Here is a 27172-nt window from a genome sequence, read left to right as displayed (position 1 = left end):
ATTTAGAGTGTCCATTGTTTGTCTCAGCACATGCATGCAATTTCTCTCGTTGTCTCCAGATTGTCTCAATTTGTCCAATGCCATTGTCAAGAATCCTTCTTGCTCGGTGATGAATTTTTGCATTGCATGCTCCGTGTCTCGAGAGCTTTGAGCTTGAGCTCGTTGTCTCTCCATTCTGATTCCTTTCAACATTCCAAGAGCCTGAGACTCTGAGATCTCTTTTGAGAGATACTCATATAGAGTTATATTGAACAATCCCCTGTCTATATATCCGGTATTTTTGGAATAGTCCCTTATAATCTTGCTTCCAAGGTTGTTGCTTCTGGCATATTCCACAAGAACTTTGTAGGACTCATCCACATCCTCTAAGTCTACCTCTGGGACTGATTGAGATGATCCTTCTCTTTCCATCAATTCCAGCCAGCTGGGATTAGTCAGTGTTTGAGGAGGATTGGTTAGTGGAGCCGCGATCACTGGGATTCCTTCAGAAAGGGTGCGAATTATTGACAGAGCCTGCTCTTCTTCTGGACTAAGGGAGGTGTCTGTTTGGGAGGTGCTGTGTTACAGGAGTGAATGAGGTCTGAGGTTTTGGCATTTTGAAAATGTTTTTTCTCGCATATCCATTTACATGGAGAAATCTAAGGACATTCAGGAACCTTTTCAATGGAAAAATAGATGTGATTCTTTTATTATGAAAATTATGAGATTGGAACCAGTATTTGCGCATCTGCGGCAAAGAATTGAATCCCATAATAATTAAAACTCCTAGAAATGCTTGTATTTCTTCATAGGTAAATCCCAAATTTTTATTGTGCTGGTTGGCGTATAGGTTTGTCTGGTCCACAATGTTTTTTAGAAACTCTTCTGTGAAAAATAAATGGAAGAAGTCAATAGGCTCTTCCTAATCAATCTGAAATAAGAATTACTGTTTACATAAATATTTATCCAAAAACGAAAAATATATATAACAATTACCTGCACATTAGGGCCTACGTTAGTGTCAAAGTTGTAGTTGTTGAATGTCTGTGGCAAAACCGAACTTTTTTCCCATAAGCAAAAACGATCAAAATCTAGGGTGACATCTATATTCTCCTGTTCACTGTCACTGTCATGCAATAATTCATTGCTACTATGTTGTGTTTGTAACTTGTCTAAAGGAGTGTAAGTTTTGTCAGTAATGGAATCGTCAGAATCAAAGTCATAGAAGTCCTCTGATTGCTGAGTTGGAGTACCCAAATTAGTTCTTCTTCTCTTGCTTGACCTGCTAGATGTAGTAGAAGAGTATCCTGAACATGATGGAGTCAATGCTTGAGAAGGCGCATCACTCTCAGAAGTCGGAGTGTCGCTATGAGCTTCTATTGTAGATGGCGGAAGTGCGGTTGTGTTACAGTAATAATTAGGGATCACATCTTCGGCGTCTGAGTCGCCATTCACATCAGAGTTTTCTGCCTGTTCTTCGGAAATGGCCGCAAGTTCTAATGTCGCCAAATCCACCTCTTCCGCTAATTCTGCGTGAGTCAGCGATTTTTTCCAGTGAAAGGAATCCATCTTATAAAAATAAAAAGTAATACATATAAATTTCGAGTTTAAAATATCACTTGTAAAGGGTGTTCCAACAAGAACGCAATTTTTAAATTTTAAATAAAACAGATATTTAAAAAAAAATCGTGAAACTTTATTATATCGTAAAGTAGACAGACTGAGGTTATGTATGGAACAATATTGTCACGAATGGAAAATCCGTTAATTGGAAAGTTGGACTGATTAACTTAAAAAACATAAGAGTATTCGAGGATTGCGAAATATTAAGCGCACGAGGCAAGGTCGCATCACGATGCACCGAATGTGTCATGCACCGAGTGCACCGTATCGGTGATGAGTCACCACCACCTGCTTTACAGAAATGTGAAAAACAAGCGACAATAACAAACTGCGTCAGCCGATCAATCGGGTATAAAATACGCCGATTTTAGCAGTATAGGATAAGTGTGAACCGATCAACGGTAGTGCGACCAGCTGACCCGAGAAGTCGAAATGTCGAATCTCCTCGGGAAAAGATCAAGTTAATTAGTCCGTTCTCCAAAGTTGTTCAAACGCGAAGTGACCAAGCCAGCCACCAGAAATGCTAAGTCCTTAGCTTGTGACTATGTAAGTACAAATTGTAGAATTGTCAACTTTTAGTGTTTATAACCGTATTGTGCAGACACGTTTGTGTATACCATATTTAATAGATTTAAGTGTTATATGAGAAAAACTCAGTGTTTGATTCCATCCCTAAAACTGAGATCCCGGCGCGACGTTTAACGTCGTGAGTCAGTTTAATTGGTGAACCCAGAAGGGCTCATAAATTAAACGTGACATTTGGTGGAGGCGCCGGTCTATTTTGGGATGGATAAAAAACAATAGTTGAGTTTTTTATTTTTATTTTTATTTTTTGGGGTATGATAAAGATTCAGGAAAATAATGTGTGGGCTATAAAAGAAATTTTAAGTATTATTTTCTTTTGGCTAGGGATAGTAACGTTGATTTATTCAGTGATTTTTTGGGGGTTACCTTTGCTATTAAAGCGTTCATTTGAGAAAATTTTGGTTTAATATGGGTGGTACATCTTCAAAAGAGGAGGAAATTATTATTTCCCAAGCGGGAAATAGTGGAGGTGTATCAAATAGTTCAGGAAAAGATAATTCATGGTCAGCAAAGGAAATTTTAATTATTATTTTTCTGTGCATGGGGGTATTAATGCTTGTGTATTTTAGCGTCAAAAAAATTATTAGTTTGATGAACAAGCAAATTTGCAAAGAAATTGCTAGGAATAATCAAATTGTTTAAAAAAAAAATCGTTTAAATTTTGACCGAAAACTTGGAAAATCGAAATAATTAAAAATACTGCCAAACATTTCGTATTAGATTTTACATGAGTGAAGCAAGTGACAAATCACGAGTACGAACTCGCAGTAGAGCTCAAAGTATATCAGACAAAGAAAAATTTGTTTTGCAACAAGCACTAGCCCAAGGAAAAAACCCCGAAAAAGCCTTAAAAGAGTTGAGAGAGTTTAAACCCGCGCATCATAGCTCAACTGTCGGTTCCTCTGCTTAACGGATTTCCGTTGAGGCACTAGTGGTGCAAAATTTATCAAAAGCCTTAATTTTGGGACATAACTTTTTGGCTAGTGAAAAATCATTGATTGACTATAATACCAATACTGTGACATTATACCATGAACTTGACCCATTGATTTTACATTTTGGCAACAATGTCAACAACAACATAGGGAAAATAGAACAAATGGAAGATACTAATAAGGTATTTGCGAACGTCGAGATTGAGTCAACCGCGCGAAGTTTGAAGGTTGCACTTGAAACCGACTACATGGTCGAGGTTGGTCGCGAGATAACGGTACGACTGAACTGTGCCTTATCTCCGCACGAGTTCACGAAGTACTGCTTTATCGAGAACGATAAATACCTACGACCAAGAGGATTGATTTGTTCAAATATTTTTGTAAGAAATGGCAAATGGTACATCAAAATTAATAATATTGTCACGAATAACATAAGTTGCACCATGTTCCGGTACCTAGTCTGGCCCCGGTCTCCCCCAGTGCACTGCCGAATCAGCGAGACCGGCAAATTGGGGTCATGAGACGAGTATTTAATCGGCGTCTCAAGCCATCGACGACCACCGAACTCTGGGGTCATCCCCAGAGGGAGGTCACGAGCGACAGTCCGAACTTCCTAGTGCCCGGACGGCTCGTTACCCTGTTGCAGTACCTAAAGTAAGTCCTTTGGGCGTGTCGGACATAGGGGCACCCTGCTCGTATCGAGCGGGTACCGCTTGGCGGCACTTCAGAAGGCCTTACGCCCATACCCCCACACCCACGCATCTACACACCCCCTCTTGGACAGTGTTCAATACTAAGAGTTATGCAGCGCCGAATAAAGAAGTCATGCTTGTACTACGTTTGTTGTTTCTGTTCCTGCGCTACCCCCTAAACGTGACATGGTGGAGGCGCCTCGTTTGATCTCGGACTACTGATCTTCATATCAGTAGTCACACCCCAGCTCTACCCCTGACGCTACGACCCTCCCAAAAAATGAAGATGTTGAAGATTTTGAAGGACCAGTTTACAGACTCGCATTTGCCCGAATCGAGTAGGGTAAAGTAAAGAGCGACCTGGAGGACGCCCTAAAGCAACAGAGTCTATGCAGTGCAGATGAGCACAATAATAAGTATAATTTATATTAATTTAGTAAAGGTAAAATTTAACTGAGTAATTGGGTATAGTAGAAATAAGTATATAATTTGCATAGTTGCAGTTTAGTAATAACATTGTCTCAATTTTCTAAGCCAGTGACCTAGGTTCCTTGCTGAGACAGCAAAATAGTGCAAGTATCGTGTGTTTATTTAAAACTAGGTCAAGTGCAAGTACTTGATATAGGATTCTTTGTTTATTAATTTAAAAAATATATATATATTGTTTATTTCAGTGGCCACCGGACGACCTTGTTGCGTCTATCAACGCATTGCCATATCATTTAAGGAAGTAAAGCAGCAAGTCTTGGAGAAGCTGACATCTTCAGATGGGTCCCGCCACGACGGTTCTACTTACACCCGTGTGCACCCAGAGTCTTTTAATAAGTCGAGCTGAAGAAGCATCTCCAAATGTGCTCACGTTAATTAAGAAGAAGTATACATGTCCAATGATAGGTGTGCTAAAGGAGCACGCAAAAGGACACAGTAGGAAGAAGTGAAGCTAAGCGATGAAGTTTGCCGCTTAGAGAATACAGTGCCAAGAGACGGCACTACGAGATGAAGCCTAGGTGAAGCGTTTCCACTTAGATGATGGTGCCCAAAGGAGTATACAATACAATGTGCAGTTGACGTAAATTTTGGCCAAAATGGAGAGCAAGAAGATAGACGCAACACAAGGTTGAAAGGTGACCCAAGGAAAGAATTAATTTTTTTGTGGCTGAAAACATTATCTAGGAATCTAGAAGTAGTTTTAAGAGAAAAGTGTTTATATTTTTGGAATAAAGTTTTTCCCATACCCTCTCTAGCAAATAAGCAACATCGGTTAATTTTAAGATTCATATGGAAAAAGGAAAGACGAGAAATTTATTTTGTAATATAGAATTTTAGTGTTCGGGGCGAACACTTGTTGGAAGGGGGAGATGTCACGAATAACATAAGTTGCACCATGTTCCGGTACCTAGTCTGGCCCCGGTCTCCCCCAGTGCACTGCCGAATCAGCGAGACCGGCAAATTGGGGTCATGAGACGAGTATTTAATCGGCGTCTCAAGCCATCGACGACCACCGAACTCTGGGGTCATCCCCAGAGGGAGGTCACGAGCGACAGTCCGAACTTCCTAGTGCCCGGACGGCTCGTTACCCTGTTGCAGTACCTAAAGTAAGTCCTTTGGGCGTGTCGGACATAGGGGCACCCTGCTCGTATCGAGCGGGTACCGCTTGGCGGCACTTCAGAAGGCCTTACGCCCATACCCCCACACCCACGCATCTACACACCCCCTCTTGGACAGTGTTCAATACTAAGAGTTATGCAGCGCCGAATAAAGAAGTCATGCTTGTACTACGTTTGTTGTTTCTGTTCCTGCGCTACCCCCTAAACGTGACAATATGAGGTTTAAAAAAGTGTTCATATTAAAAAATTCCACAATTGGTTATTTAGAGAAAAATATAGAAATGGATATAGCAAAAATTCCAGTTCATTGTATTGATGAAACTGAAGATGATGAAGAAATGATTACCATGAATGACCATAACCTAAGCAATATAACGAACCCAGAATTGTATAACAAATTGCAGACATTACTGTCAGAATATAGTGACGTTTTTTCAAAAACACCAAAATATATGGGAAAAACCGATGTCATTGAACATGAGATTGATGTAGGGAATGCTAAACCGATAAAACAGAAACCTTACAGAGTGGCACAAAAAGAAAGAGTGATAATAGATGAGCAGATAAGAGAAATGGAACAATACGACATAATAAGGCAAAGTAACTCGCCCTGGGCAAGTCCCGTCGTATTAGTAAAGAAAAAGTCTGGAGAGACACGATTTTGCGTGGATTATCGCAAGTTAAACAATGTGACAGTAAAAAATTCATGGTCAGGATCTAATATTGAGGATATTTTGACGTACTTAGGAAACGCCAAATATTTCTCATCGTTAAACATGTATTCAGGTTATTGGCAAGTCAAAGTAAAAGAAGAAAGTAAGCCACTTACTGCCTTTACAGCGCCAGGTCACGGATTATGGGAATTTAATGTAATGCCTTTTGGATTGTGCAATGCCCCGGCAACATTTCAACAGTTAGGAGATGTAGTGTTTAGAGATTTAAAATGGAAAGAAATTTTAATTTACATGGACGACATTATAATTTTTTCTAAAACGATAGATGAACATGTGGAAAAATTACGTAAAGTTTTCAATAGACTCCGAAGTGCAGGCTTAACACTAAAACCTAAAAAATGTGAATATTTAAAAGAAAAAATTAATATTCTTGGTTATACAATTTCGAAAGATGGAATTTTTCCAGATAAATCGAAATTAGTTTCAATTGAAAATTTTCCAAGGCCAAAAAATGTAAAGGGTGTACAAAGTTTTTTGGGACTTTGTAACTACTACCGGAAATTTATAGAAAATTTTGCAAAAATTGCACGTCCTTTACATGATCTAACAAAGAAACAAAATAAATTTGATTGGCAGGACATACATGACAAAGCATTTGAAACACTAAAACAAAAATTGATTAGTGAACCAGTTTTGGCACATTTTCAACCAAATAAAGGATGTGAATTGAGGGTAGATGCATGTAAAGATGGAATCGGAGCAATATTATTGCAGGAAGATCATGAAAATGCGTTACACCCAATAGCATATGCAAGTAGAAGCCTTAGTAAAGCTGAGAAGAATTATTCGATAACAGAACTTGAAGGGTTAGCAGCTATAAGGGCGCTATCCTATTTTAGACATTTTATTTATGGAAAACCTATAAAAATAGTGACTGATCATCATGCGCTATGTTGGTTAAAAACCTTGAAAGAGACTACTGGACGTTTAGCGCGTTGGGCGTTAAAGTTATCAGAATTTGACTACACAGTACATCATAAATCAGGAATTGCTCACAGAGATGCAGACTGCGTAAGCAGATATCCTGTTTTGCCAGCAAATACGAAAGTACAAGAAATTGACGAAATACCAACCTTTTTATTGGATATGCGTAACATTGCAGAATTGCAAGCAAAAGATAAAAACATTTTGGAAATAATTCAGGCTATAAAACATCCTGAAGAAGCTACAATTGGTATACGCAAGCAAGCGAAAAATTTTAGGCTTGAATCAGAAGTTTTGTACCGTATAAACCCGCATGGAGTGGGCCGGACTAAACTTTTAGTGATACCGCAACAGTTCACACTCAGAACCGCTGAGTGGCCATTTGGGATTGTCAAAGACCCTAGCGAAAATAAAACAAAGATACTATTGTCAAGGGTTGCAAAAGGACGTGGAACGTTTTGTAAAAGGATGCCCGGATTGTCAGGCCAGGAAAGGCCAACAAAATCAAAAGCCTATCGGTCTGTTACATCCTATCCCAGTTGGCACCTCATTTGAAAAAGTTGGAATAGATTTGTTAGGTCCGTTTCGCAGAAGTAGCAGCGGCAAAACCATGATAGTGGTAGCGACAGATTACGCCACAAGGTGGGCGGAGACTGACGCATTACCGAGCGGCAAAGCCGGACCTGTAGCGAAATTTATACTGGAGAGAATTATTACAAAACACGGTGCACCCAAGGAATTGTTAAGCGATAGAGGGAAAGTTTTTCAATCCGAATTGGTTACGGAATTGCTAAAAAAGATGGGGACAACAAGTCAGTTTACTACTGCGTATCATCCCGCAACTAATGGCTTAACGGAAAGATTTAATAAAACTTTAGCCAATATGTTATCTATGTATACTAATACTGATCAATCAAATTGGGATGAATATCTTCCACATGTGACTTTTGCGTATAATTCTGTAAAACAGGATAGTACTAAATTTTCACCATTCATGCTGGTGTACGGTCGTGAACCTATTTTACCAACAGAAGCAAACTTGTTGCCACCCTTGGAAAGTAGTAATAGCGACCAAATTAGAGACATTGGTTTAGCAGTCAGAAATTTGGCAATTGAAAATATAAAACGGCGACAAGACATAGATAAATTACGTTATGATTGTAAACACCGCCATGTTGAATTTGAAGTGGGGGACCAAGTAAAAGTTTTCACCCCTATTAGGAAAGTAGGAAAAAGTGAAAAATTACTGCTTAGATGGTTTGGTCCTTATTACATAAATCGAAAAATGTCTGATGTGGACTATGAAATACGAAAGGGTATTTCGCAAAAATCTAAAACTGAAGTAGTCCATGTAAGCAGAATTTTACATTACCATGACCCATGGACACCAGAAGGAACCCCGCAACTAAAATAATACAAGCATTTGGGTTAATATTTATTTATTTTTGTTTTTTTTGTTACTCTAAAAAAAATAAAAATTAACCGTCTTGGCATTACTGCCAATGGCTTCAACAGCCAAACGCGGCGCCACCACTGTTGAGGCGTCGTTGACGCCGCCTTCCTCCTCTATTTTTTCTTCTGGGGAGTTTTGACCTCCAGGGGGAGCCTCCACCTCACCTGCCACTTGAGGGGGAGCCTCCACCTCGCTGGCCGCAGAAGGACCAGCATCAACTTCAGGCCCCAGTTTGAGGCTGGCCGCACCCACGGTTCGTCGGGCCCGCTGGGCAGCCAATAGGGCCTCCTCCATTTCCAGGTTCCATCTGAAAGGGAAAATATTGTTAACATTGGATAGCGAAACAAAGTGAATTTTTCTTTGGAAGGAAAACTATATGGAAATAATGAATAAAAAGGAAAAAAAAAAACACTTATACTTACTTTCAAATATGACACGACAAAAATGCACTACAAAAGACTCGTATGACACGACAAAAATGCACTACAAAAGTCTCGTATGGGTCAGAGGACGAACTGTGGAGAATGTGATAAGAAAACCGTATAAATACAATTCAGATCCCTCTCCACCGGAAAGCCAGGATGCTGAAATTAGCAAATTACTTCCAGACGATGAACTTGTCAAATGTTAAGGTTATCAGAGAAATGTTTTCCCAACAGTTAAATGGTGCACCATGCTTAAACCCATGGGATTCGCTGATTTGGCCAGTTCGGAATAATATCTTAATGAGACCAGACATTGTTCAGTGCAGACCGATTAATGCATAAAATGCAAAAATGCAATTAAGCATAATGTTTAAACAAAGTAACAATTATAATGTACGGCTCCACATATAGAGCTGTGTACCTATTTTTACAGGGCCCAAGGATTTTATTCTGTTATCTGCGTCTGAATTTTTATTGCGCAAATTCTTAAAATTCAAGAACAGATATCAGTTTAATTTTCCCTATAAGATAAAAAATGGTTACATGTAATGGAAATAAAAACATTGAATATTGTTATTGTAATGTAGGTACCTACAAACGAATAAAGATAAATATATGATATTGTCGGTGTAATAATCACCTTGAACATATAGTTGTTTATGCATTTTGCGAAGAAAGCAACTAATTCGCGAGCGATAAGGCAAATTTGTTTCATCGCTACGCGCAGTTATGAATAATGACTAATTATCGGATTGGTTTAAATAAACCCAAATAGGTCAACAATTTACAGTGTAATTTTAGAAATCGGTCTTGAAGTAACACTTGGGTAAAGTTAATCCATAAGTTTCGCGAAAGTGCCAAAAAATGGAATGGATTGTGAATTTTTTGTTTTATATTAGGTGTGTTACTGAAATAAACACCAAACTTTATTTATACAAGTTGGCACTGTACCACTTGTGGGAACTGCAAGAAGAGTTTGATCGAGTGGTACCAATACAACTATTAGGGATTACAAAATCTCTACTCGGCCTATGGACTCAAATCGTACATACGGAGTATACCATACTTCTACTTGGCGAGAAGATACGTCATGGGAGCACTCCATTTTCGACATGTGATTGTGCAATGTGCATATCTCCCCAACAACCACAGTATCGACCTGAGGATTTTTGGCGAGCATGGGAAAATATATTTGTGCAAGGATGTCCTTGTGCTACATGTGGGTACGGGAGAACCCAATTTTTGAGTCAACCAGGTCATTCGTCATGTCCTCATGCTTATGTACCGGATATGACATATCAATTTCGGGTACCAGTAGTGCCCCAAACACAACAAAGGGATGAAACATCAGAAGTAAATTCTGCTAGCGCATCTTCTGGAGGTGGATTTGGACCACGAACTTTTATGGGACCACCTGAATCACACGCAAGTCAGGTTGACCGCAATCCGGCACTGTGCCCAAATCCGGATAACCTGGCGCAGGTGCAAGAAGGAGGGCCCATTAATCATCGACAAACTGAAGAAATTCTTGGACACGCGGTAACACAGCCGTTTATCGCGCAATTAGAACCTTTTGAAGAACATGGGGCCATATGCATCAGCAGCTATGAGGTCTACGTCTATATTTATATTAGCTTATTCTTGTTTTTGTATTACTTTATTATTGTTAATAGCTATGTATATACATATATTGATACAAGAATAATATACACATGTGTTTTTTTTTTAATTGGAATGTATAATGGTGTCAGGTTGAACCCAAATAACGAGAATAATCTAGTCGTGAAATTAATCCAATTATTTTTTGGCGCTATGAACTAATAAGGTGCGATAAAAAATGTTTCGCTGAGGAGGCGAATATTCCTGACAGGACGCTCCGACAATCTTGTTGGTTGATGATGAACGACTAACATAACAAATAATGATAACAGTAAACGACCGTTCAAGTTGTTTACATGACTAAGTGCAGTGCATACACGGAAATCCTTGCTTTCCAGCATTAGGGGAATTCATTTCATACGTTCCATTTTTTATTTTTTAGGCATGGAAAATGGATCGAACATACAAACACATAAATAACAGTTAAAAATGATGCTAAAAATAATTTTGTTATAAGACATGATATTGTATATTAAGCCTTAAGTGGCACATATTAACCTTTCTTCTTATATTTCATGTAACACTGAGGACTATATGAGAAGGAAGCCAAAGCAGACTATGATGAGCTATTATCGTTATTGGAATTCACGATGGGCCTGTACGTTGATGCTGAGGTCCAAGCTAGCCGAATCATCGATTGAAAAATCGGCCCACACCACAAAAATTTATGGAACATTAATCATAATGGTGTTCAGTGATGTGAGAAGCGAAGTTTGGCTCATAGGACTAAGCCTCTATTAAGCTTTTCTCAGTGTTGCAGTATTTTTGTTGTTCTGCCATTGCCAGAACTGGGTAGATTTAGGGTAAATAAAAGTGCATAATGTTGTTTATGTATAGTTGCTGGAAAGGAAGGTTTTATCGATTTTTGAGGCGCAATTCGGTTTGAAAATAAATATATTTATCTAAAGTAATGTTTATTCTTAAAATAAAACTACAAAACACTTAAAATTAAAGTTACAAATGTCATAATTGCATAAAACTCGAAAAAAAAACATTGCATTGGAATAAAAACAACCTATATAACTAACTGGTTTTATGAATTTGAAAACATGCTAGACACATTGTTTTGTCACAGATATCGCAGAAAGTGTTGACCTTTTTTGCAATTTTACGAGCGTAGACCGAATCATATCGTAATGACATTTTACTGTAACAAACAGAACATCTTTTCCTGACTGTGACTCTTTTTTATCCCTCGTATTCTCGTAAAGTAAGTTTTGTGCTTGTTGAAGGTTTATTCTGTTGACCATCTTCTGGGGGAAATACTAGAGCTTCAACAATAGCTTGGAAGGCCAGCCTTTTGTACCATTTTACTGTTTTTCGTAAAAATGGTCCGTATGCCGCCATTTGATCGGACAAGTCAATAAAGGCTTTACATTGGTTATAATTCACCACCATTGTGGGTTTAGTGTGCATTTCCATGATGACCGACATTTACCATTGAATCATCGTGTTTTGTGCTTAGCATCATTACATCGCGTTTATCTTTCCATTTCAAAACGACTGTTTTATCTTCGTTTTGCCGGGCAATTTCTTCGCCTTTTTTTAGTTTTGTCATCACCACATCTCGAGGGTTGTTCTTTCTATTAGCACGTAATGTTCCTACTAAATGGGTGTTGCGTCTAATTAATGTTTTAGAAAGGGCTACGCTGGTATACCAGTTATCAGTATACAACGTCCTTCCATTAATCCAGTAACTACTTTTTCAGCTACCGACATATCAGCTACCTTCTCTTTCCCGGTATAGACTTTAAAGGCCCACGTATAGCCACCACTAACGCATAATTTGAATACCTTAATGCCATATTTATGGCGTTTGTTAGGTATATATTGCCTGAAATGTATGCGGCCCCGAAAAGGTACGTTACTTTCATCAATGCAGTCGGATTCTTCTGGTATATATGATGCTTTATATTTTTCTTCTAAAAGGTCGAGAAACGGAGCAATTTTAGAAAGTCTGTCTCTAGGATTTCTCAGTTGGGAGTTATCTGATAAGTGGAACATGGAAAGGATATATTCGTATCGATTACGACTTATCACAGTTGACATTGGATTGGAATATATCTTTTTTTTTTGCCCAATAGTCCCTCATCTTGGGTAATTCCATAAGTCCCATCCATATTATAGTACCTATGAATTGTTTCATCTCCTCGGCGTTTGTGTCTTTCCATTGCTGCATTTTTTTTCTATGGTTTGGGGTTTGTTGTGATGCAACCTATTCGTATCTTCAACAAATAAGGTTATAATTTCTTCATCAATAAAATGTAGGAAATACTCGACTGGATGTTGGCCTTCAAGCTTTTGAATAATATCAGGAGGAACTCCGGTATCAGAAATTGTGAATTGAAAGGTTACGCGTTCATCACTTACAGGCTCCCATTTTGACTGGTTTATCAAAGCAGTGAAAGGAACAGCTTCGTCTTCATTACTCTCTTCATTAGTAGTTTCGTCAGGGTCATCCTCCTCAGTCTCGCCCTCGTCATCGAGGTCCCATTCCCAGTTAGAATCACTGTTGTCGGTGTTTTCTCCCAATCTTTGACCAACTCGATTTGCTGCTTTGTTCAATTCCACATTACCAATTCCTTCGTTTGTTACCTTCGCTGCCTTATCCAAATTCTGGCTACCAATTTCTTCGTCTTCAACTTCTATTTCAACGTTCTGGTCTGTTAGTGTTTTATTTTACTGTTTTTCGTCATCATTTTCTTCAGCAAGTTGCTCTGCAATGTCTCGAAGTTCATCTTCAGTGAGGTACCTTCTGGTTGGCATCTTTACTCAAAAATCTGCAAGAAGGAAGGCCTTATTTTAGGCGTGCCCACGGGTGGTCACTGAGCTCCGTACCAAAATGTTGGTTCTAGGGCCCGCATGACCACCGGTGGGCACGCAAAAAAATAAATAAATAAACACAAATAAAACTACATACACAATTGTACTACACTGTTACGTACGAAATAGAGTTTTCGTCCGTTAATTCGTTTGATTTGTGTTTTTAATGTACATGGGCCTAGTTACACTAGTAGACCGATTCCGATCGCTTAAATCCTCCAATTGCACTTTGTGCACATTTTGTTGTAAATGTGGGTGCGTGACCTGATAAGTTATCAGGTGCCGTAGTCACGTGATTGGTTTCGATTTTTGTCGGGGAAGCGTCGGTTTGTGGTCGTGTTTCTTTGTGTCAGGTGCCATGTGGCCTATTTAATCACCCCACTTTGTGATATCGGTCTCTTTACCACTACAGCACCCGAACTGCCGACATCTGATCCTTTTTTCTGAGCCGTGTGTGTGAATTTGATTTTTAATCCGTGATCATCTGGCCGAATTACAGGTAAATTGGTTTTATTGTTCTTTTGAATTATTTTGTATCGGCCCAATTTTCCAACACAGCATTGTGTTCGGCCCAACCGGATATTCGGAGATTTTTCCAACCGGAGATTCAAGGACTTTTCCAACCGGAGATTTAAAGACACTTTCCAACCGGAAATCTAAGGGCTTTCTGACCGGAAATCTGAGGGTTTTCTGACCAGAGATCCGGGGATTTTTCCGACCGGAGAACATTTCAATCGGGGGTTGAATCAGCCTGACCGGGACTGCTTTGTCCAGAGTTTTCCGGACCAGCCCACGTGTTGGGAAAGCCGATCACCGGCCACAGAGGTTTAGAAAGGTCAGAGTCGAACCACCACGATTCCTCACTTGATCACTAGTTTTATTTAATTTCATTTTGTTTTATTTTTATTTTTTTTAGGTTAATATTAGTTTGCTCTAAACAACTTCAACACTTGTCACCACCTCTGGTCACCTTTTTGGTTGCCGGAACAAGTGTTGAAGCTGTTTGTTCGTTTTCCCTGGTGTTCTGCTGTTTTCTGCCCTAGGTACCTGTCACCAGTCTCTGGACCCCATTTCCTGCCTGGAAATCAGCGGTGGCCACTACAGACTACTGGGAAGAGGATGGTTCCAGGACCCAAACATCGTCTTTGACAACTGGTAAGGGCAGTCAATTACAGTTTGGCACTGGGAAAACTTTTCCTGTTTTTTTTTTTTTAATTTATTTCAAATTTAATTTTTTTTTTGTTTTCAACTTTCTTGTGGCAACTTTTGTAAATTTTATAAATATTTTGTAAATTTTTGTAAGTATTGTAGTTATTTTAATTTGTAATATACACGTGTACATATACAACGAGTGGTTCGTTTGATTTCCTGCAGTATATCCAAGTGTGTTCATCTATAGCTAGTTATGAACTCATGCAATTAATCCACGACCTTGAGCTATCTAATTGAAAAATGTTGAAATCTCATTAACGTGAGGTTTCATCATAACAAATTGGCGACCAACGTGAAGGGCCTTTTTGATTTTTAGTGGATTGAGCACGCTTGGATTGTGGGTTATCGGACTGCCTTGTTTGTGCATGTGTATTTTTGCATGGCTACAATGTTTACTTAGTTTTTTCACGGTGCCAGACGTGTTGATAGTATAGGATATTTATTCTTAAATTAAAGAGTGTCAAGTTTGGAATTGCTGGTTTATCGTATTATCGTTGCATTTTTACCTTTTGCTTTGCTTGTGACCGTGCCAATCTATTTTTAGACCGAAGTTTCAGGTTTGCCCCGTTATCTTAAGTTTTTTTGTAGTTTTACCTATAACATTGTGGTTCGGTTTTGCAGTTAAAAGTGCGAATTAATTTTCTCTTTTGGTAGAGATTTTATTTGTACTAATTTGGACAATTTTAATTTCCCTTAATTTGATTAAGTGTTTAATTATTGATTGACTGATTTATTTAATCAGTTTTGAGTAACTTGGATCACAAGTAGTGATCAAGTTTTTGATTGTTGTCCAAGTCAGTTGTTTTTGTTGCACTTTAGCTGTAAAATTTATATATCTCTTGTGTTTATCTAGTTTTTGGGGTTAAACTGGAAATTTTAATAATGGCTCTCCAAATTAATGCCTTGCAAGCCCATGAGCTAGATTATGAAATTTCTATCAGATCTATGAAGCCATTGGGTACTGTTGATCAGAGACGTAAAATTTTGAGGGGACTGTTGGCTCAAGAAAATGCCAATCGTAGTATTTGTCAAGTGTCGAACCCATTTGAATTTGATTTTGATGAAAAGGAGCTGGCGTTATCTATTGCATCAATTAAGGTTAAAGTAGTAGGTTTTACCGGTACATCTAGTGATCCTTCATACAAAAACATTTCAACTCGGCTCTGGCATGTCTCAGGCCGACTTAATCGTATGAATCATACTTCTGATGAGGAAACTCAAAGGAAGAATGATTTATATGTTGAGATATTAACTTTGGAAGGTGATCTCGATGCTAAAGTTTTTCCAGCTGCTTCAACTCCTCTTGACCCAAATTTGGGTTCTGTCAGTTTTAATGCTAATGCAGTTAATCAGGTTGTTAGCAAGTCTGTGCCTGTACATAAATGGGGACTGCAAAAGTTTACTGGCGAGGGTTCATTAATGGCTTTTCTTGAAAAGGTAGAAACCTTTAGAATGTCTCGTGGCTGCTCAACAGATGAGGTTTTTGCTTCTGCTGGAGACCTTTTTGATTCGCAAGCTTGGACTTGGTGGTATAATCATCATAAAAAGGGGCGTTTTATTGATTGGGATGATTTAGTGGGTAAATTAAAAGAGACTTTTTTGCGTGACCACTATGATAGAAACTTATTAGAAGAAATCAAAGCTAGGAAACAAAACCCTAAAGAACCAGTTTGTTTATTTATTAGTTCTATGGAGGGTCTTTTCAATCGATTAACTGAGGCTCCTTCTGAAAAAGAAGTTGTAGACATTATCAGAGAAAATTTAATGCCGGATTATGTTAGGACTTTGGCATTGCATGACATAACCGCTGTCAGTGACTTGACTTCTTTGTGTAAACGAATAGAGAACAGTCTCTATGTTTCAAATCAGTACCGACCAACTACACATAGAGGTAATTTAATGGAACCTGATCTTAGTAGGCCAGGCTTTTCTGGAAATATTAGTTCTGTTTCCTCCAGTGTGGTTTGTTGGAATTGTAGGAAACGCGGTCATATAAACACTGAATGTACTGCCGAAAGGAGTTTGTATTGCTACAGTTGTGGTAAAGAAAATTTTACGAAATCCAACTGTCCTAATTGTTCAAAAAACGTCACAAGACCTGGCAGGAAGACCAACAATCCTTCTGTCAGGTCGACAAAAAATTCTCAAAAGAAAGAGAACAAAAAAGACAGTCAGTAGTGACTGATCTTTTGGATTGGCATAAATGGTTGGACCAAGTGAAATTTTTTATGTCTAAAAAAGTTCCTATTGTTGGTGATAGTCAAGTTACTGAAGACGGTGCGTGGTCTTTGTCCACGGAAATTTCCGTTAATCCTGTTTGTGCTAAAAAATCGTTTGATGACCGTCCATATTTAAATGTTAGAATTTCTGATTGTTCGTTTTTGGCTTTGATCGATACTGGTAGTTCTATCTCTATTTTGGGTTTTGATGGTCTGCAGATACTTAAAGACGTAGACTTATGTTTGACCGAAGATTCGTCATTTCACGTCACTACTGCTGACGGAAACTTACAGAGTGTGTCAGGTTATTTTTGGGCTCCTATAACTTTAGGTAATGTTACCAGACTGTTGAAAATTTTAGTTATTCCTTCTTTAAAACATGAGTTGATTTTGGGCATTGATTTTCTTAAAGCATTTAATATTCAATTAAATTTTAGAAACCTGTCATATCAATCAATCTTTAATTCAGTGTCTGTTATAAATAAGATTCAGTCTGCTGAAGAGTTAACTTTGACACAGACTGAAGAACTTAATAAGATCAAGGATCTGTATAAAACTATTGCACCAAAAAATAAATTGGGTTTAACCCATTTAATTAAACATACCATTAACACCGGTAATGAAAAGCCTGTCAAACAGAGACAATACCCATTATCATATGCAATGCAAAAGTGTCTTAACGAGCAGGTGGATGAAATGCTGGAGCTTGGTATAATAGAACCTTCTAATTCACCTTGGTGTTCGCCTATGTGACTTGTCAAAAAAAGTGATGGCTCATTTAGAGTGTGCTTGGATGCCCGGAAGCTTAACTCTGTTAGTATTCCTAGTGCATATCCAATGCCTCTTATTGATTCTATTGTCACCAAGGTTCGTGATGCGAAATCCCTGTCTTCAATTGATTTAAAGCAAGCTTTTCATCAAATTCCACTTGATGACACTTCAAAAGAGAAAACCGCCTTTGCAGTGCATGGTAGAGGGCTTTTCCATTATAAAGTTTTACCTTTTGGATTGAATGATAGTGCCCAAAGTATGTGTCGATTGATGGACATGGTTATAGGACCGGCTTTAGAGCCTTATGTATTTTATTATCTTGATGACATTATTATTGTCACACCTGACTTTGACACACACTGTGAGATTTTGAAGAAACTATTTATGCGTCTTAAGGATGCTGGTTTGACTATTAATTTGGACAAAAGTCAATTTTGTAGGTCGTCTCTCAAATTTTTAGGTTATATTGTTGATCGTGATGGGCTTAGGACCAACCCTGATAAAGTTTCTGCTATTTTGGATTACCCTGTTCCTAAAAATACTACGCAAATTCGTAGACTTGTCGGTTTGATAGGTTATTATCGTAGGTTTCTTAAGGATTTTTCGTCCCTATGTAGTCCAATTACAGATCTTTTGAAAGGGCGTAAAAAAGGTCAACCTATTGTTTGGACCCCTGAAGCAAACATTGCTTTTGCTAAAATTAAAGAGGCACTTACTACTGCTCCTGTTCTTGCCAGTCCTGATTATACCAAACCTTTTAGTTTAATGTGTGATGCTTCTGACACAGGAGTTGGCTGTGTGTTGTATCAAGAGGAGGACGGTTTGGAACACCCTATTGCCTATGCGAGTAGAACTTTGAACAAATGTCAACGTAAATATACAACCACTGAAAAGGAATTGTTAGCTGTTGTGTTTGGCATTGAAAAATTCCGATATTATTTGGAAGGGACACATTTTACGGTCCATACTGATCATTCCTCTTTAGTTTGGTTGAATAACATGAAAAATCCTTCTGCTCGTATAGCTAGATGGATTGTTAAGTTATCTCAGTATTCATTTAATATCGTGCATAGAAAGGGTGTTGCCAATACTGTAGCTGATGCTCTTTCGAGAAGTTTGGAAGATGTTGCAGTTTTTAAATTTGACCAATCTAATTTTGGATAAATGGTATCGTGACATGTTAGTGAAAGTTCAAGAATCACCTGATAAATTTCCGACTTTTAAGAGGAAAAATAACTGTCTTTATAAACATGTATTTTCTAAGTACAACTTGGATGGCAATGTTTCCAATTGGAAAATTATTGTACCTACCTATAATGCTGACAATAAGGTGGAAATTTCTGATAAAGTGCATAACCCCAATACAGTTCAGGAATTACCTAACATCTATGAAGAAGTTCGGAAACGACTTCATAAATCTTACATTCAAAGTAAACAACGTTATGATTTTCGAAAGAGAGATGTTAAGTATCATATTGGAGATCAGGTCTGGAAGAAAAATTATGTTTTATCTAAAGCAGTAGACGGTTTTGCTGCCAAGTTGGCACCTAGGTACATTCCGTGTACTATTTCTAAAGTCCTCTCTAATTTAGTATACCGTTTGGTTGACAGGGATGGAAATAATTTGGGAGATTGGCATGTATCCGACATTAAACCGGATGTGACTTTAAGTGACGAGTCTGAGCATTCTGATGCTCATTCGTCTGACTGATTATTGATATTTAGTTTTTGTTAGGATTGACTCTAACTTTGTATGCAATTCCGTTTCCGGTTTAATAGGTGTACACGAATTGAGTCGGTCGTATGTTTTCTAATTGATTGAATCCATAATGAACAAGTTTTTCATCTTTTTCAATAAGTGTCATTATTAAGGGACAGTGGCGGGTACTTATATACTCAATTGTTTAATTGAAAGATTCTGTGGATACCGTATTACCCAGAATAACACATTTTAACATCGTGTATCATTTTTAATTTAATTTAATTTGACTTGTTTATTATTGGATTTAATTTTTCTCGATTGTGACTTTAATTGATTGATTTTCCCGCTTTGGATACTCCCCTTTATTTGTTTGTTCTGGAATGAGTGTTACCGTGTGGTCAGGGTTCCTGGAATGATTTGGGAGTGTCAGGGAGTATATTTTTCCTCAATTGTGACTTTATTGATTTTTCCCGTTTTGGATACTCCTCTTAGTTTTTTGTTCAGGAACGAGTGTTACCGTGTGGTCAGGGTTCTTGGGACGATTTAGGAGTGTCAGGGAGTCAATTTTTCTTTTGCTCGATTGTGTCAATTGTTTTTCCCCGCAACTTGTATGCGTTAATGTTTAATCTTGCGTACATGTAGGGAATTTCGTTTTTTTTCTATTCTCTATTTTGTCTTGTTGTCAGTTTTGACAATTTACCTGATTTTGACTTTTACCGGATTTGACTTTGTAACCACTTTGCTTTGTTGTAAAGGGCTGAGCGGAATTGGGTGCCGCCATGGTCACTTAACCTCTAAGGTTTTTGGGAGGGTAGTTCATGGGGGGAAAGTCTTAGAGTCCCTGTAAGTACCTTAATGGCCCTGGAGTACGGGGACTTTCTACTGTGTTCGACCTCAGCCCCAATTGCTTGGTTACGTGAGATTTGGCGTCAGTGGTTTCGTTCGGAACACCCCAGTAAATTTAATTTTTTTTTTGTGGTTACCAATACACTAACCGTTCGGTGTATTTTTCGGGTTTTCTAGAGAGGGTTCCTATCAAAAACCTTTCCTGTTGTTGGTGGACGATTGTCTTCTCTTTCCTGTTAGTTTTCTTTATTTCATTTCCACCTGCCAGGTGATTTGTTTTGGTTTCTCTTTCTGTGGTTTTCCTGAGCGTTGAGTCCTGTCTCTGTTTATCTCTACCGAGACCAATGAATGAGGTTTCCTCTCACATAACGAGGTTTACGCAACGTTGGTTTCATGTTCAACCCCGTTTTAATTTTCTGGACTTAAACCGGTTAGAGATTTGTAGGGTCATGACGACTTCTCCTGGGAATATTGTTTGAGTGGGAGACTGGAGCGAGTCAACTGGTACCTTGTGTTTTTTTTTTCTCCTCTTCAGAGCTACTTCATAGCTGTGATGAGCTTCATTTTCGTTTGAAAGGTTGTATGCCTCCTTCAAATGGTATACTGGCGCCCATCATTTGTTTTCTTGATTTTGGTGGTTTATCGTCTTTTGGTTTGCTTTTCTTCAGGTCAGTTTCGAGGTGATTTTTCACTTAAAAAAAAAATTGAACAAGTTTAATTTTTTTTTGGTTACTTAGGGGAGTGTGTTACGTACGAAATAGAGTTTTCGTCCGTTAACTCGTTTGATTTGTGTTTTTAATGTACATGGGCCTAGTTACACTAGTAGACCGATTCCGATCGCTTAAATCCTCCAATTGCACTTTGTGCACATTTTGTTGTAAATGTGGGTGCGTGACCTGATAAGCTATCAGGTGCCGTAGTCACGTGATTGGTTTCGATTTTTGTCGGGGAAGCGTCGGTTTGTGGTCGTGTTTCTTTGTGTCAGGTGCCATGTGGCCTATTTAATCACCCCACTTTGTGATATCGGTCTCTTTACCACTACAGCACCCGAACTGCCGACATCTGATCCTTTTTTCTGAGCCGTGTGGCGTGTGTGTGAATTTGATTTTTAATCCGTGATCATCTGGCCGAATTACAGGTAAATTGGTTTTATTGTTAGTTCTTTTGAATTATTTTGTATCGGCCCAATTTTCCAACACAGCATTGTGTTCGGCCCAACCGGATATTCGGAGATTTTTCCAACCGGAGATTCAAGGACTAATTTAATAATGATTTATTTAGCATAATGCTATATACAAAAACAATTACATAAGGGTATAAAAACTTAAAATAAATTTAAAAATACCTAGGCATCACAATATAAAATGTTAAAAACTACAAAAAGTGTTCTCTAATTAATTTTTTTCTTCTCAGATCTTTAATATGATTCGGCAACATATTAAATTCCTGTAGTCCTTTATATAACATGGAATTATACAATTGACCAGTTTTACACGAATCAGACAATATAAAATCCGCAGAACCTCTAGTATCATACCGGTGAACATCTTTAAAAAACTTAAATCTATCACAAATATACGACGGTAACATCTTATTTTTAATTTTAAACATAAAAACATGCACATCATATAAAATTTTTTGTCTCACCGGTAAAATATTCAAAACGCCGAGTATCGTCGAAATGGGTGTATATCTGTTGCACTTTAATATTGTCCTCATTGCACGATTTTGAACAATCTGGATCGCACTAATCTTAAAAGCAGGTAAACCATACAACAGGGTCGAACAAAACTGTAGGTGTGGTGCCGCCAGGCTATTATACAAAAGAAGCTTAGTTTCGAGTGAGAACTGTCTGCCTATCCTTGAAATAAAACCAACTTTTCTTGAAAATTTTCGCGTTATGTAATCTGCATGGTGGTGAAATTTCAGGCCGGAATCCAGAATCACTCCCAGATATTTAACCTGCTGCTCGTGCTTGATGGCGTTATTATTGATGACTATGTTTATACTACTCACATTCACATGTCTTAAGTTATACTTGCTGCCAAACAAACAGAACTTTGACTTTGATGTGTTCACACACAACTTGTTAACACAAAGCCACTGAAACAGTTTCTGTAAGTCATTATTCATCATTTGTTGCATAAATGCTAAATCTTTACCAGTAACATACAGCATGGTATCATCTGCGAACAGTTCCACCCTACAAACACGAACAACCTCGACAATGTCATTTACGTATAAGAGAAACAACAGTGGACCCAAAACGGTTCCCTGTGGCACCCCATACCCTACATTTATTTCATCAGACAAACAATTCCGAAATTTGACTCTTTGTCTCCTGTTCTGCAAATACGAAGTAAACCATCCCAAAACTGCACCATCAAAGCCCATGCTACTCAGTTTACGCAACAACAATCCTCTGTCCACGGTCTCAAACGCTCTCTTAAAATCTAAGAACACTGCCAAAACGAAATTACCCTTATCCAACTCTCTTTTAAAGATGTCACACATATTGACAACAACAGTTTCACATGAGTGGCGTTCTCGAAATACCGACTGATTTTTTGTTATAATATTATTTATATCACAGTGCTCTTGTATTTGCTTTTTAACAGCCAACTCCAAAACCTTTTCATAAATTTCTACAGTGTTTATAGGCCTGAACTCACCGCAGAGAACAGTGCCCGCAACCTTGGGAACGGGAAAAACCGTTGACACCTTCCACTCATCGGGAAAAACACCATTTATCAGAGATGTATTCACAACATCCAAAAGCCTATCAGCAGCCACACAACAAACATCACACAAAATACGTTTGGAGATTCCACTCGTCCCCCCCCCAACGTCCTTCAAATCATTCAAGATACGTTTCAGATCTGTCATGGACAAAGATTTAAACCGATCAAATTTCTCAGCTACACAAGGAGCTGCCACCGGAAGCTCCCCCATCAAAGCAGAGTCAGGAATGTTACTAATGATAACATCAATGCTCTCAAGAAAGTAATTGTTAAAGCTCTGGGCAATTGACAAATGGTCAGATATAATTTGTCCCTCAAAATTAATTGTTTCAGGTGCTGAAGTTTGTTTCCCAGGCAACAATAACTTTAATTTTTTCCACATTTCCCGTGGACTTTTCCAACCGGAGATTTAAAGACACTTTCCAACCGGAAATCTAAGGGCTTTCTGACCGGAAATCTGAGGGTTTTCTGACCAGAGATCCGGGGATTTTTCCGACCGGAGAACATTTCAATCGGGGGTTGAATCAGCCTGACCGGGACTGCTTTGTCCAGAGTTTTCCGGACCAGCCCACGTGTTGGGAAAGCCGATCACCGGCCACAGAGGTTTAGAAAGGTCAGAGTCGAACCACCACGATTCCTCACTTGATCACTAGTTTTATTTAATTTCATTTTGTTTTATTTTTATTTTTTTTAGGTTAATATGAGTTTGCTCTAAACAACTTCAACACTTGTCACCACCTCTGGTCACCTTTTTGGTTGCCGGAACAAGTGTTGAAGCTGTTTGTTCGTTTTCCCTGGTGTTCTGCTGTTTTCTGCCCTAGGTACCTGTCACCAGTCTCTGGACCCCATTTCCTGCCTGGAAATCAGCGGTCGCCACTACTGACTACTGGGAAGAGGATACTGGAGGTTCCAGGACCCAAACATCGTCTTTGACAACTGGTAAGGGCAGTCAATTACAGTTTGGCACTGGGAAAACTTTTCCTGTTTTTTTTTTTTTAATTTATTTCAAATTTAATTTTTTTTTTTGTTTTCAACTTTCTTGTGGCAACTTTTGTAAATTTTATAAATATTTTGTAAATTTTTGTAAGTATTGTAGTTATTTTAATTTGTAATATACACGTGTACATATACAACGAGTGGTTCGTTTGATTTCCTGCAGTATATCCAAGTGTGTTCATCTATAGCTAGTTATGAACTCATGCAATTAATCCACGACCTTGAGCTATCTAATTGAAAAATGTTGAAATCTCATTAACGTGAGGTTTCATCATAACAACACTTATATAGCGTTATAAACTAAATTCAGTTGCGATTTTCATTCAAAAATATGCGGTCCCACAGAGCACTAAGTCATAAACAATGCGGTCGTGACGTACTCTTGCGACTCCACTGAAAGAATATGGACTACTACTTCTTTGTGTTAAGAAATGATTGTAACCAGTGTTCTTGGACAAACTTAACTGAGTACTATGGAATACTCACATATGTAAACCTACTAACCATTTTGCCTTCGTATGTACAAATGTTACCTTTAAATTTGTATTAGGCTAAACGATATATTTTTATTTTGTTTAAAAATTTTAATTATTGTTCATATAAAACTGGGGACCAGTTTTTCTGGGGCGGAGGCATATGTCACGAATGGAAAATCCATTAATTCAAAAGATGGACTTACTGACTTAAAAACATACATAAGAGTATTTGAGGATTAAGAAATATTAAGCGCACGAGGCAAGGTCACACCAGGATGCACCTAGTGCATCGTATGAATGATGAGTCACCACCACCTGCTTTACAGAAATATGAAAAACAGGCGACGAACAATAACAAACTACGTCAGCCGATCGATCGGGTATAAAATACGCCGATTTCAGCGGTATTGGAAGAGTGTTAACCAATCGACAGTAGTGCGACCAGCTGAACCAACAAGTCGAGATGTCGACTCTCCTCGAGAAAAGAAGATCAAGTTAAGTAGTCCATTCTCCAGAATTGTTCCAACACGAAAGTGACTAAGCCAGCTGCCAGAAAATGCTAAGTCCTTAGCTTATGTATTCATGTAAGTACAATTGTTGAATTATCAACTTTTAGTGTGTTAGTTTATGACTGTATTGTACCAATCCATTTATAAATGTTTGGTTAATAGATTTAAGTGTTTAATAGAAAACTCAGTGTTTGATTCCATTCTTAAAACTGAGATCCCGGCGCGACGTTTAACGTCGTGAGTCAGTTTAATTGATGAACCCAGAAGGGCTCATAAATTAAACGTGACAATATACCAGATACAGATCTGTAAGATAGGCCTAACTTGTTACTTGAGCTATACTTAAAAAATGCCAGGCGAGAAAAATGTGTAATAATGATGCATCAGCAGGGTTAAATACATAGGTTAAGTATGAAATTGGCATTTTAATCTTACCTGGACCAGCAGGCTCTATGTCCTTCAAAAAATATACATTTACTTGATTTTACAGGACAATTGTGGTACAAGTTGCATGGAACAATACTTAGAATTGGTTGTTACTGGGATCCAAATTATAGAATAATAAAGAAGTGTTGCCATTTGAAAACTCAACCTCGAATTCAAACATGTGAGTATCTGAAAAATAAATAACGAACCAAAAACATTTTTTTTAAATAAATGAAAAGTACCATAAGAAACCTTCTCTCTTTTTTGAAGGAGCAATGAACCTAATTATTAAATTATATAAAACTAAATTATGTACTCATTATGACAACATATCAATTTCAATTGCTTGATTTTTTTAAAAAATCTTAAAATACCAAGTACATAATACGAGTACACTAGGTATATTTTTTTGACAAGTGTGACACATCATTAGTTTCAGAAGGTCTGTGGCTACTAAAAAACTCAATAAAAAGTTGAGGTCCATATTTGAAAATTTGAAGTTGATGTTGGTATCTAAAAAAGTAACGTCTCGGCTGAAAACTAAAACTATTTTCTTGAAGAGCATAAAAAAGTGCCTCCAGAAGGTGCCATTGATTAAAGTGGTAAAAAAATAAAATTATAGTACTAGATAAGCAAATTTTGTAGCCATCATAAAGAATTGACACTTATATGAATTAGATTATTACTGTTCCTCCAAACATGCATTTAGAGAACACTACACACAGTGCTTTTGTAACATGCATACTGCCTATAATAATAAAATTAAAAATATTAACTGTTCACAAAAATTTTCGGACCCCTATGTTTTTAATTTTAATAACCGCTGCTTGTGTTATATGAATTGGAATTGAAGAGAACAGGGCCCAAAACTGGGTATTTAAAATATTTTTGATCTTTCAAATGGCAACACTTATTTATTATTCTATAATTTGGATCCCAGTAACAACCAATTCTAAGTATTGTTCCATGCAACTTGTACCACAATTGTCCTGTAAATATTGATAATTTGAAACCAATAATTTTCCGTAAATCAGATTAACATCCCCAAAAATTATTGATGACATTTAAAAAAAAAATTAAAAAGATAATAAACCGTCTTGGTTATTGTCCATAGAGTTCATTTTGAACAGCTGATTTAATTTTTTTCGATTTTTTTATATAAAAGTTGTGGGACCTATAATTTTGAAAAGTGTATTTGACATTTGTTTAAAAACAATTGAATATCAGTATGGAGTATGGTGCATGAAATATGTTAAGAATTGTTTGTAGAATCCAAAACCTTCTATAAAAATAAGGTTTCAAGTGTTTTTGCAAAAAGTAAAGCCCACTTTATAGAACAAAATTTAGTTTAAGTAGTAGTAGGTATTAGTATTCACTGTAAAAATTGAAGGTGATTATAAATGATAAGTTTATGGAGGTTATTACATGACATGACATGAAAGAGATGAACAGGCTGCAAATAGATATATTGGGAATCAGTGAAACACGCTGGCCTAACTCTGGAGAATGTAAGATACTCGAGCACACAATTTACCATTCTGGAAATAACACCTTACAACATAGGAATGGCACTGCAATAATAGTCACGCCACGTATTAAGGCGGCAGTCAAGTCCTTCACCCCTTTTTCGGACAGAATTATGCTTCTACAAATACAAGCAAACCCGATAGATCTCAACATCATACAGATATATGCACCAACTGCTGACAAAGACGAGGCAACTATCGAGGAATTCTATGCACAACTGGAGAGTGTGATTAAGATGATTAAGAAGCGTGAAATTACACTCATAACGGGTGACTTCAACGCCAAAGTTGGTAAAGGCAGGGTGGATA

The 27172-nt window shown here is 37.8% G+C and overlaps 2 long non-coding RNA genes across 3 annotated transcripts in view; both read left to right on the top strand.

Moving 5' to 3' along the window:
* LOC145735657 (uncharacterized) overlaps positions 1 to 27172 on the top strand; it is a 261472-nt gene that overhangs the window by 127020 nt on the left and 107280 nt on the right. The window lies entirely within an intron of this gene.
* Positions 13553 to 14790, top strand: LOC145735429 (uncharacterized). Its single transcript, XR_014179671.1, has 2 exons — positions 13553 to 13938; positions 13998 to 14790. It is a non-coding gene; the product is annotated as an uncharacterized LOC145735429 (long non-coding RNA).

Source organism: Ips typographus, linkage group LG11 (assembly GCF_016097725.1).
Source record: "Ips typographus isolate SLU linkage group LG11, UJ_Ityp_2.0, whole genome shotgun sequence".
NCBI lineage: Eukaryota > Metazoa > Arthropoda > Insecta > Coleoptera > Curculionidae > Ips > Ips typographus.
This window is presented reverse-complemented; position numbering and strand designations above follow the sequence as displayed.